Consider the following 13,468-nt stretch of genomic DNA (forward strand, 5'->3'; position numbering starts at 1 on the left):
TACATGGTCAAGCAGGGATTCAAATCCACGCCTGTGTTATTCTAAAGCCCATGTCCTTTGTGTTGATTCCATGCCTGCTCAGATTGAAACCTCAGAAGGTAGATATACCTTAGTTTTTACATTAAAAAAAAAAATGTTATAGCCACCTGCTTGGCTTCCTGTACCTCCAGCCAGCTCGTAAGTTCAGTGTCTTAGGTTGAGTTCCTTTTGAAGCAGACCCGGAGACAAGGACATAGGTGCAAGTCATTTATTTGGGAGGTGATCCCAGGAAGCACTAGTAAGGGAGTAAGGAAGTGAGACAGGGAAAGGGACAAATCTAGTAAAGGGTGTGCTAATCAGCAGGTTACCACTGTGGGAACCAAGACTCAGTCCCACAAGAGAACTCTGGGAGACACCTCAGAGTATCCCCAAGGAGTGGTGAGGGAGCTGAGGGATGCATCTACCGATTCCAGTCCGTCATTGGCTAGGGGCTGATCCTAGGAGGGCATGGTTAATTCTCCTGCTCTTCCAAGTGGATTCCTGAGGCCAGAGAAAGCCCTCCACAAAGAGATGCAGGTGCTTATGGTTGGAAATGACATGATTTGACCTGGGTTTTTAAAGGATGATCTGTATGCTGTATTGGGACAAAATAGGCATGTAAGTTTTCTATCACTGCTGTAACAAATTACTACAAATCTGATGGTTGAAAACAACCCAGATTTATTATTTCATTGTTTCTGTAGGTCAGAAGTACAGGTTGGCTCAGCTGGTTTCTCTGCTCTGGGTTTCACATTCCCAAAGTCAAGATGTCAGCCAGCTGGGCTCTTCTTGGGAGAGTCTGGGAAAAATCTACTTCCAAGGTCATCCAAATTGTTGGTAGACTCCAGTTCCTTGTGGTTGTCGGACTGGGGTCCCTATTTCCTTGCTGGCTGTCAGCCAGGAGTCATTTTCATCCCTTCAGGCCATTTTCATTCCCTGGCTTATGGCTCTCTTCGCTGTCCAAAATGGCAGTTTGAGCCCCTCTCCTCAAATCTCTCCAACTTCCCCTTCTGCATCATCGTTCATTAGCCTATGACTTCTGCCACATCTCTCTGCCTTACTCTGCTGCCTCCAATTCTACTACTAAGGGCTCATGTGATTACACTGGGCTCATTCAGATTATCCAGGATAATCTCCCTATTTTAAGGTCAATTCATTAATAACTGAATTCCATCAGCAAAATCCCTTCCCAGCAGTACCTAGATTAGTGTTTGATTGGATAATCAAAGAGGAGATGGGAAGTTGTAGGGGTTGAGGAGGACACATTTAGCATTTTGCCTACCAGAGCAGGCACTTGGTCACAGAGATGCAATCCAGGACCTAGCTGCATGGCTAGCCTAAATTAGTGCTGGTGTGCTAAGGCCAATTCTGTTGTGATGTGCTTTCTGACTTGGTGCTTATTATATCTCCTCTGCTTAGAAGTGGGACTAATTCCCTGAATCCAAGGATGTTCCAGACCTTTAAGTGGGGATTAAATATAAGTGGGGATTAAATGTATACATTATATACATCATCCCACCCATACCCCCTGACCAGTCATCTTTCCTGAATAACCCAACCCTGTTAGCTTTTTTTTAATTTTTTATTTATTTATTTATTTATTTATTTATTTATTTATTTATTTATGGCTGTGTTGGGTCTTCGTTTCTGTGCGAGGGCTTTCTCTAGTTGCGGCAAGTGGGGGCCACTCTTCATCGCAGTGCGTGGGCCTCTCACTATCGTGGCCTCTCCCGTTGCGGAGCACAGGCTCCAGATGCGCAGGCTCAGTAATTGTGGCTCACGGGCCTAGTCGCTCCGCGGCATGTGGGATCCTCCCAGACCAGGGCTCGAACCCGTGTCCCCCGCATTGGCAGGCAGACTCCCAACCACTGCGCCACCAGGGAAGCCCCCTGTTAGTTTTTATATCACACTTGCTCCTTCACTCTGTGAACTGATATCCCATACATAAACACTTCATTTTGTCAATCCTACTACTTGAATAAAATTATTACTTTTAATCTAGCAACTATCATTAATTGGCCATGTCACACCAGAACTTTAAATATGCCATGTCATTTGATCATCATAACAGCATTAGAAACTAGGTGTTACTATCCCCATTTTACAGATGAGGACCCTGAGGTTTAGAGAGTTTAAATAACTTGGCTGAGATCTCATAGCCTATAAGAGGTAGAACTAGGACCTAACTGACTTCAAAGTCTATGTTCTTGGCTACCACACTGCCTCTGCTATAACTAACTGAACAACTGAACAATTTTAATCCACTGCATGGAATCACTGTCATGCCCCACGATGTCAGGCATAGCCATAGTCACCAGGTGCAAGATCACCACCAAGGATTTGAAGGAGAAAAAGGAAATTGTGGAGAGGGGGAGAATAAAGGAGCCACACTTGCTAGTGGGAATGCTAATGAGAAAAATAGGAAGCAAGATGTAGGTGAAGAAGAGGAAGAAAGTGATGAGGAAGAGGAAGAGGAGGAGGATGAAAGACATGGTGAAGAAGAGAATGGAGAGGAAGATGTAGAGGCTGAGGCAGCTACATGCAAATGGGCAGTTGAAGATGATGAGGATGAGAATACTGATACCAAGAGCAGGAGACTGACGAGGAGGGCTACACAGCAAAAAAGGAAAAGTTACACTAAAAATAAAAAGAATAGGGCTTCCCCGGTGGCACAGTGGTTAAGAATCCGCCTGCCAATGCAGGGGGCAGAGGTTCGAGCCCTGGTCCGGGAAGATCCCACATGTCACGGAGCAACTAAGTCTGCGAGCCACAACTACTGAGCCTGAGTGCCGCAACTACTGAAGCCCACGTGCCTAGAGCCTGTGCTCTGAAACAAGAGAAGCCACCGCAATGAGAAGCCCGTGCACTGCAACAAAGAGTAGCCCCCACTGGCCGCAGCTAGAGGAAGCCCACGTGTAGCAACAAAGACCCAACGCAGCCAAAAATAAATAAATAAAAATAAAATAAAATAAATAAATTTATTTAAAAAATAAATAAATAAAAGAAAATGAACAAATAATACAATACAATACAAAAAAAGCCACTGTGACCTATTCACCATTCTGTGTCAGAATCTAAACATGGTCACCTTTGGACAGAGTCCCGCCAGTCAGCCCACCTTGGGCAACACGCCCACGGATGACACGTCTTGTCCGTTACCTGACCAAAACCGTAACATGAATTTGAAACAGGGAAGGAAAAAAGAACCAAAATTTCTAAGGCCCTGCTTTTTTTTTCTTCTTTTTTTTTAAATGGAAATATAGTTGACTGTAAAATATTTTGTTAGTTTCAGGTGTACAACATGGTGATCCAACAATTAAATACATTATGAAATGATCACCACAAGTCCAGTAACTATCTGTCACCATACAAAATCGTTACAGTATTAACTCTCTTCCTTATGGTACATATTACACCTCTGTAACTTACTCATTTTATAACTTGAAGTTTGTATCTCTTAATCCTCTTCACCTATTTCACTCAACCCCCTGCCTCCTTCTCCTCTGGCAACCACCAGTTTGCTCTATGTATCTATAAGTCTGTTTCTTACTATTCTTAAGTTTTGTTTTCTTTGTTCATTTGTTTTGTTTTTTAGATTCCAGGTATAAATGAAATCATATAGTATTTGTCTTTCTCTGACTTATTTCATTTAGCATAATACCCTCTAGGCCCGTCCATGCTGTCACAAATGGCAAGATTTCATTCTTTTTCATGGGTGAGTAATATTCCATTGTGTGTGTGCATGCGTGTGTGTGTGTGTGTATATACTAGGCTTTATCCATTCATCTATCCATGGACATTTAGGTTGCTTTTATATCTTGGCTGCTATAAATAATGCTGCAGTGAACATAGGGGTGAATATATCTTTTTAAATTATTGTTTTTGTTTTCTTTGGGTAAATACCCAGAAGTGGAATTCCTGGATCATATGATATTTCTAATGATATTTTTAATTTTTTGAGAAACCTCCATACTGTTTTCTGTAGTGGTTGCACCAATTTATATTCCTAACAACAGTGTATGAGCGTTTCCTTTTCTCCACATCCTCGCCAACATTTGCCATTTGTTTGTTGTCTTTTTGATGATAGCCATTCTGACAGGTGTGAGGTTATGTCTCATTGTGGTTTTGATTTGCATTTCCCTGATGATTAATGATGTTGAACATCTTTTCATGTGTCTGTTGGCCATCTGTATGTCTTCTTTGGAAAAATGTCTATTCAAGTCCTCTACCCATTTTTAATTGGATTTTTAAATATTTAGTTGTGTGATTTCTTTATATAATTTGGATATTAACCCCTTATTGAATATATCATTTGCAAATATTTTCTTCCATTCAGTAGGCTGCCTTCTCATTTTGTTGAAGGTTTCTTTCACTGTGCAAAAGTTTTTTAGTTTAATGTAGTTCCATTTCTTTATTTTTGTTTTTGTTGCCCTTGCCTGAGACAGATCCAAAAAACAATATCGCTAACATCAATGTCAAAGAGCATACTGTGTATGTTTTCTTCTAGGGGTCTTATGGTTTCAAGTCTTACATTTAAGTCTTTAATCCATTTTGAGTTTTTTTGTATATGTAGTAGGAAAATGGTCTAGTTTGATTCTTTTGCATGTAGCTGTCCAGTTTTCCAGACACCATTTATTAAAGAGGCTGTCTTTTCCCCATTGTATATTCTTGCCTCCCTTGTCGAAGATTAACTGACCATATTAGCATGGGTTTATTTATGGACTTCCAGTCCTGTTCCATTGATCTATGTGTCTGTTTTTGTGCCTGCTTATTTTCTTGAAAGCTCTTCAAAAAGGAAAATGTGTTTGTAAATTTCATTTACATTTTGTATTTTTGTACATATTGTTAGGGGTCAGCCATTTCTAATGATCTCAGATGACCAAACCAACCTTCAGAGTGTTTTCTGCCCTACTTCTGACTTTACTTATGGTGTGCCCATGTTTGTTCTAATCTCAAATGAGAAAAAAAATACACTCGTAAAAAGAGCAAAAACAACAAAAAATCTTATTCCAAGCGTTCTAGTAACATCTTTTGTGTTTATATTTAGCTGCACAATAAGTACCTGGTTTGTATAAGATGATTTAAAAGGCCAAAGGTAAAAGCTTCTTTTTTTTTTTTTCCTTTTTTTGGTCTGTGAGGTTGCTGTTTATTTTTTGGCCCGTGTGATGTATGTGTGAAACACTGTTGTCCAACAATAAATTGGAATTTTATTTCACTGAGTTGTTGTTAAGAAAGAGAAAGAGATGGAATGGCCAATTCACTGTATGAAGTCATTTTCCAGTACATGATGTTTTCTATAATCCAGTTTTACTTACTGTCCATTAGTTGCTGGTGTCCGAATTTGTACTGAAAAATGGAGGTAATTTTGGAAATCATAATGATGGCCTTCTCATAGAGTATTTTTTTAGTCGTCATATCCCCAGCCTCCGACTCAGCCTGGCTTTTAGTAAACAATCACAGATACTTGTTGAATGAAAAAATGAATGAAGTCACTTGAAACACGTAAAACATTTGTTAATGTGTCCTCATCATGGGTTTTAGAAAGGTTGGCATCCTAAAAAAAAGTGTGTGCACTCTTCTTTCCACTTTAATTTTTCACAATGTAAAGACAGAAAAGCATCTGAGAAAAGCTGCCAGACTCAGTATCTCCTAATAATAAATTGAGTGCCAACTTTGAGAAGCTAAGTGAGAGGGTTGATGAGGCTTACCCACACCCCTCGTTGTGCTGACAGCCCTGTGGGTAGTCAGATCGCAGGATAGCAGGGAGCTCCCCTCTAGGGGCACATTTCCACACTGAAAATAATGAGGCTCAAATATTAGATGCTAATATGTTTTTTATGTTTAAAGGCATGAAGAAGATATCTCAGTAAAGAGTCACGCTGGTTTACAGCATCTGCAAACCCTTTTTAAAATATCTTAAAATTTTACTAGAATATATTGAACCTTCCCAACAAATTCTAGGAAGTTATAACCTTCCTATCAAAACTGGACAGTGCAAGCGCAAAAGAAGTAAGAAACCAGTCTTTTGACATCTAGAAAAAAGAATCCCAATCTGGAAACCCCACCTGAGTCAGCCACCCTGGCGTTGCCTCTGTGTGTCCTGTCTACACACGACAGTCATCTGTGTAAGACACAGGAGTCAGGGTAATAAGCCACATCCCCTTCATCTTTTTTGCCAGTGTTATAGATTGAAAAGTTAATGTTTATGTGGAGCAGAGCATCCATGGTTATGAAATGATAAATCTGACAATGGGGAGCTTGCATGCATTGTCCAGAAAGGAGACTGGAAGAAGATTTGGGGCTGACTTTCAAAATGGAATTTCCCTGCTCTCTGGGTGTTGTCTTCCTTGGCCTTTGATGTTTAGAGGTTCCTTTCGTTGTTCAACAATGTTGATTTTGGAGAGAAAACAGAGTTCAAAAACCCAGGGGTCATGCTCTAGGGAGTGTTACAGGAATACAGAGGGCAGTTTCACGAAGCCGACAAGGCTTCGTCTCTGCTTTTAATAGATAGAAAGAGAGGAAGAGATGAACAATACATTTTTAAGAAGCTCAACTTTATCTCATAAAAAGATGCCTCCAGTCAGTCTGGATAAAGGTAATTGGCATAGGAGCGTCTTTATGATTCTAAAGAGTGGAATGTTTCCCTTAATTAAGAGAGCCTTGTCTGACTCGAGGAAAATGAAACACTTTCTCAGATATGAGTGGACCATAATCCCCACTAATAAAACACAAATAAGGCGATTGTCTGGAGTGTCAGAAATGAGTCATTTCCTCCTCTTGAAATATTCAGAAAATTGAAGCAAAGCTATATATTTTTTGCATTTTCTTTGTCTAACAGACAATTTTTTTGGTTTATAAAATATAATTTAATTTTATGTTACTCTGCTGTTACATAGGGCATAACATTTTCACAAGGCTTATTTGGAACTACAGTCAATGATTAGCAACACACAGTAGTGGCCCAACTCTCTAAACAATAATCACTAGACCACTGGACAACCTCTCACATGTGCACAAATCTGCATGGAAAAGTACTAAAGTTTTAGACTCAGACTTGTGTACTTTAGCTTATTTCCCCTTTCTAGTGTATTAGGAAATGACATGCACTTCAATTTGCCAAAAGCAATGCTTGTATTCTGACAGCAACACGTTACTTCTGTTATATGGTTCAGTGAATGCCAGGACTCCAACGGCAGCAGGAGTAAGTGAATTTTTCTTGGGAAGGGAAGCTGTCAACTTAAACAGCAGCAAATGAAGAGCAAATAAGGAAACTCTCTGTTGTTATAGATACACAAGACCTCCATCATATATGATACAAGAGGCATCTCAGTTTGTGACTCTCAACCCAGAAATGTCAAATGCTTTTCCATTCAATCTAATACTTCTGGATTCCTACCAAAAAGGAATACATTAAGAGCATGGAATGTTGCTTACTGAAAGGAAACCCTTGAAGAAGAGTAAGGGAGGGAATGTAGAAATTAAGAAGTTATGTAGAACACTCTTTACATTGTAGTTAATTACATTTTCATATCTTCACAGTAATGCAAAACACAGTCACTTACAGAACTGGTTCAGATTACTTAAATACCAGATACATTTTTAGTCCTCTACATAAGCATTTGGAAGTTATGTTTATATGAAATGAAGCTATTAATACTTTCTACAGCAGTAACTGCACACCAGGAAGGCCAAGACAAACACAAATCAAAGAGTTTTCCCAAAGCTGCAATGTGAAAAGACTACAGACAATTGATTCCACACACATGAATGGGCTTCTTTGCTATAGGAAATCCAAATGAAATAAGGAGCTGAGTACAGTAAGTCCCCTACATACGAATGAGTTCCGTTCCAAGAGCGCATTCGTAAGTCCAATTATAAGTCCAACAAAGTTAGCCTAGGTACCCAACTAACACAATCGGCTGTATAGTACTGTACTATAATAGGTTTGTAATACTTTTCACACAAATAATACATAAAAAACAAACACAAAAAATAAAGCATTTTTTTAAACATCTTTATTGAAGTATTATTGCTTTACAATGGTGTGTTAGTTTCTGCTTTATAACAAAGTGAATCAGTTATACATATACATATGTTCCCATATCTCTTCCCTCTTGCAACTCCCTCCCTCCCACCCTCGCTATCCCACCCCTCTAGGTGGTCACAAAGCACCGAGCTGATCTCCCTGTGCTATGCGGCTGCTTCCGACTAGCTATCTGTTTTACATTTGGTAGTGTATATATGTCCATGACACTCTCTCACCCTGTCACATCTCACCCCTCCCCCTTCCCATATCCTCAAGTCCATTCTCTAGTAGGTCTGTGTCTTTATTTCCATCTTGCCACTAGGTTCTTCATGACCTTTTTTTTTTTTTCCTTAGATTCCATATATATGTGTTAGCATACTGTATTTGTTTTTCTCTTTCTGACTTACTTCACTCTGTATGACAGACTCTAACTCCATCCACCTCATTACAAATACCTCCATTTCATTTTTAATCTTACAGTACAGTACCTTGAAAAGTACAGTAGTTCAGTACAACAGCTAGCATACAAGGGCTGGTATCAAGTGACCAGGCAAGAAGAGTTACTGACTGGAGGAGGGGGAAGAGGTGGGAGATTGTAGAGCTGAAGGATCGTCAGCAACAGGAGATGGAGGGCATGCTGCAATTCCACTCACACCTGACGTTGATGGCACATGTTCTGGTTCCTTGCTGGATTCAATTCCATCTACCCTCTTGAAAAACTGATCCAGTGATGTCTGGGTAGTAGCTCTTTTTTTCTCATCATAGATGACACAGTAGCACTGGATTGCATTCTGAACAGCTGCTGTAACCTTCGTGTACCGTTCTACATTCGGGTCCTGTGCCTCAAAAACTAACAGTGCCTCCTCAAGTAAAGAAAACCCCCTTGCCATTTCCTGCGTCATGAATCTCTTCACTTCTTCACTTACTTCTTTCTCTTGTCTCTCTTCATCCTTCCTCTGGGCCTCCAATTCCATCAGGTCTTCATTAGTAAGCTCCTCATGTTGCACAGCAAGGAAGTTCAATGAAGTTGTCCTTTTGCAGATCTAGCTCTAGCAATGCTTCCATCGTTATCGCTTGGCTCTTCTCAGCAGTACCAGCTACAATAACCACTGCTTTTACGCTTGCTTGCAGACATCCTGGGCTTGAAATAAAGATACTGTGCTACTGTACTCTATACAGTACTGTACAGTAGAGTACACAAAAGCACAACCACTTGTAGAGTATGCAGGCATGTCACAATGTACGCCAGACATGTGAACTAACTTACGTGACTGGACATGCAAACCACATTCGCATCTTTGAAGGCTCGCAACTTGAAGGTTCGTATGTAAGGGACTTACTGTAAAACGGTTTCTTGAGGGGAAGAAGGACGACACCCTACACGTACTTAGTTTTCTGCCCCTTCTGCCGCATCACATTCTTCTCCTGCACTGTCTGATGTCCATAAAGTTGTCTCTAAGAAACTGCATGTTGAAGGCACTGTCTTTACACGCCTCTTCTTCGTTCAGTGTATCAGGTTCTTCAGTGACGGCATCAAAAGCCATTTTAGCCAGTGTGCAGGCAAGTTCTGGGTTATTAAGGGTCTCCTAGTAAAATACAGAAAAGTTAAGAGCCAGCCCCAGGCAGATGGGGCGTGTGGGATGCATCTCTTTCTTGCTTAAGCCTCTTGGTAAGCTCCTAGGGAATTATCTATCGTTTATTTCTGATCATCACCACATGAAACTTCAGCAAGGCACCGGAAGTAATCTCCCTTCATTTTCAGATAGAAGATCTTACTCTCTGGATTAGGTGCAATGGCTATTAAATGCCTATCCAACAAATCCAGGACCGTGGCGCGGATGGACCTCAGTTCGGACTCCACCGTCTCCCGACAGTCCTTAATCAGCTGCAACTTCTGCTCAGAGGTGCAAGTTTTCTGCTGGATGTTCAAGATGACCCTCCAGGCGGACCTGTGGCCCCTGACCACGTTCGTGTAGGCCAGAGACAGGAGGTTGCGCTCTGCCTTAAACAGCGCGGCGCCCCCGGTCCATCACGGCCTTCAGTGCTGGTGACCATATCGTCATAGCGCTCGGCCAGCTCCACCTTCTGGATCAGCTCTGTCTTCTCCATGGGGCGGGGGGAGAGGAGAGCTAGGGCGAGCACCCACCCACCTGGATCAAGAGGCAGCTGAGGAGGGCCTTCACGTCTCAGTGGCGCGAGTCTCTGCACTTTGACCTGCTTTGGCTTTAGCCGAGGACCCTCTGGTCTCAGCTCAGCCCACCCCACCCCGGTGCCTGCAGAGGGAAGGTCTGCCACTCCAATAGATAATTGGCTAAGGTCTCCACTTTGCTAAATAACTGGGAAGCAGCATGAAATAAAATAAAAATTTGGTCAAATCAGCAAAACAAACCATTCTGGGTATTGCCACAAACTGGCTGTGTGAACTTGAGTAAGGCCATGTCTCTGTGAACTTCAGGTTCATCATCTGTAAAGCAGTATGGTGTCTGTAAAATGGGAATTCTTTCTATACTGTAAAGCTGTGGGTTTCTTTTTCTTTTTAAGTAAAAATAGATGACATAAAAGGAATAAAACACTTGGCGGACATAGTCACTCAATAAATAGTACCATGTAAAATACCATTAGAAATGCTAATTTTAGACTTAGCTATTCAGAGATGATCAGCCAAAGCTGGCTATGACAGATGGCAACTAAGAATTTGCCTGGTCTTTAGAATGGGAATAAATTATTGTTAGCAATGCCTCAATCCTAAAAAAGAGTCTATCAGCCTGGACAGGTGGGAAATTTCCAGGCTAGTGTCATGAAACCCATTCCTTGAGAAATAGATCCTGGATTGAGTGAAGGAAAATAAATAGGAAATGCTGCTCATAGCAAAGCAATAAGGCCCTCCAGAGACTCTGGAGTGGGTAGATTACATTCTGGAAAATGAAGAAGAGCAGACACTTGACCTTCCTCTGAAATGGGTACCAAGATTTTACAGAGTTCCTAATTGTATAAATGCCACCACAGCAGTGGTTTACAAAATATGTTCTATGGAACACTACTTTCCAGAGATGTGAAAAGAATATCATAAATACGTTTGAAAACACTGCATAATATAGTTCTCTTCTTAAAGAATCTTAATGCAGGTTAGCATGTTAAAGGCTCTGAGAAGTCCTTCAGAGTAGAACTATGTTCCACATCTGTCTAAGTTGGTATTTTCCCAGTCTACTTGATTATGGATACCTTTTTTCCCTACAATACCATTCTCTGATATATCTCTAACAGTATGAAAATAATATATGCACAAGGTTATTCATTATGGTATAATTTTTAATAGCAAATATTGGGAACAATCTAAATATAAATGCACAGCGTTTACCTTTTCTCCATAAACTATGTGCGCATAATTAAGACTTACAGAGCCCTAGAGAAAATGACTCACGCACTCCCTGGGGGGCATTCTAACCAACATATATTTTCCTTTCTGTGTGCTGTGTATACAATTTAAATTTCAGTCTCAGAAAAACTGCAAATTAGACAAGTGTTTCTATAAGCATTGGTTCTCCTCTAATGGAAAATAGTCCTGTTGATAAAAATAAGGAAAACATTTTGTGCAAGTATAAGTTTCTCCCAGCCTCCTACATATATAAGCAGAAATGTAAGCAGTTTTCCTGTCATCTTTTACATCTATCTTCCAACCTTTGGTGCTGGCTTGGACATTCATTTTCCCTTTTGCAAGTAATCTTGTAAAAGTTCAAGGTAGGAAGAAATTGTATAGAGATTTGTTTTGCTGAGTGATTGGTTCCAAAAGAAATTTGGCTTTGCTTTTGTGAAGTTCAGCATGATATAGTGTGAATGTTTCATAGCTCACTATTTTTAGGACTGTTCTTATTTGTTTAGATGTTCTAAGAATATGAAGCAGAACCTCCCTGTCTTAGAACAGACTCATTGCAAATAAGCAGCCTCTCCGAAAATGTAAATGTAAAAATTCCGAGGCAAATATGATCTACTCCTAGTCTGCTCTGTTCCTGGAGACTTAACAGAATCAAAGAAAGTCTCGACAAGGCAAAATAAACTATAAAGATTATGAGAGGTGGGAGCAAGGAAGAGAATAGAGACCATACGGGGACAAACCATATAAAAGGGGGTCTCTTCAAAAGCTTGACAGCATACTCTTTTGGTGAGGCTGAGGGGAAGCATTCACTTCCATACATTGCTGGTGTGGATGTGAAACAGTACCCCACTTATAGAAAGGAATTCAGCAATATCTAGCAAAACTACACATGCATTTATTCTTTGACCAAGCAATCCAATTTCTAGGAATTTGTGGTGAAGATACACTCCAACAATATAAAAATATATATGCACAAGATTATTCATTATACTCTAATTTTAGTAACAAAATATTGGGAACAATCTAAATGGACAAAATAGGAGACATTGAATAAACTATGGACCCTCTATACAGTGGAGTGCCATTCAATTACATTGTTAATTTTTAAAAATCAAGGTGCTTATTTTAAAATAAACAGATGCATACCTTATTTATCTTATTTCCCTTTTTTTTTAATGCTAAAGGAAGCGTACTATATACTCCTTGAGTGTGCTACCTTTAGTATAAAAATAGGGAAATTAAGTAAATATGTATGCATCTGCTTATTTTTCAATAATAAGCACAAGAAGGATAAATCAGAAATTAATGAACTTGATTTTCTCCTGGTGTTAGTGGGAATAGGGTGGAAGAGAAGGCGGCTTCTTTGGCTATATAACTATATATTGTTTTGACTTTTGAGCTATATTCGTGTTTACACATTAAAATAAAAATAAAATAAAATAAAAAAATAAAAATAAACTAACATGAGTAGAAAAAACAAAAATGTAAAATTGAATGCAAACAGGAAATAATTGTTATCAATAATGATATTGATAACATAACAATGATATTGATAACATAAACTCAGAGGAGAAAAAAAGAGCCAATCCAAGTACCAATGGAGCATAGTACATGCTCAGCAGATATATTCTAAGGACAAAAAGAAATGCAAAAAATTTCTTGAACTTTAGCTTGTAGGGTTTTATTGGTAGTGAAATTGATACACTAATCCTGAAATGGTTTTTCATGTGTTATAGGATTGAGTAAATGAATAAATATATTGATGTTATTGGGAACTAAGATCATCAGTATGGGAAAAGGGAAGTTAAAATATGGATTTGACAACCCTTATATGGTGAGATAGCCATATAAGCTCATTACTTAATAAAATATATCTCCTAGCTCTGTCTGACAGGGCCTAGATTCAGTGGCAATCCTAGTAGAAATATGCACACCTATTGTCAGAACTTAATTTCTCATTACTATTCTCCACTAAAAGGACCAAGTTCTCCTTGGGGAAATGACTGACCCCAGGTCTGGAGCAGGAAAAGCACAAAGTGAGCCTGGAATTT

At 39.7% G+C, this 13,468-nt stretch overlaps 1 protein-coding gene and 1 pseudogene across 1 annotated transcript in view; both read right to left on the reverse strand.

Moving 5' to 3' along the window:
• Window positions 1-13,468, reverse strand: part of SELE (selectin E) — a 55,332-nt gene that overhangs the window by 15,862 nt on the left and 26,002 nt on the right. The window lies entirely within an intron of this gene.
• Window positions 9,432-10,153, reverse strand: LOC118885042 (annotated as a pseudogene).

The sequence above is a fragment of the Balaenoptera musculus genome, chromosome 1 (genome assembly GCF_009873245.2).
Source record: "Balaenoptera musculus isolate JJ_BM4_2016_0621 chromosome 1, mBalMus1.pri.v3, whole genome shotgun sequence".
Classification (NCBI taxonomy): domain Eukaryota; kingdom Metazoa; phylum Chordata; class Mammalia; order Artiodactyla; family Balaenopteridae; genus Balaenoptera; species Balaenoptera musculus.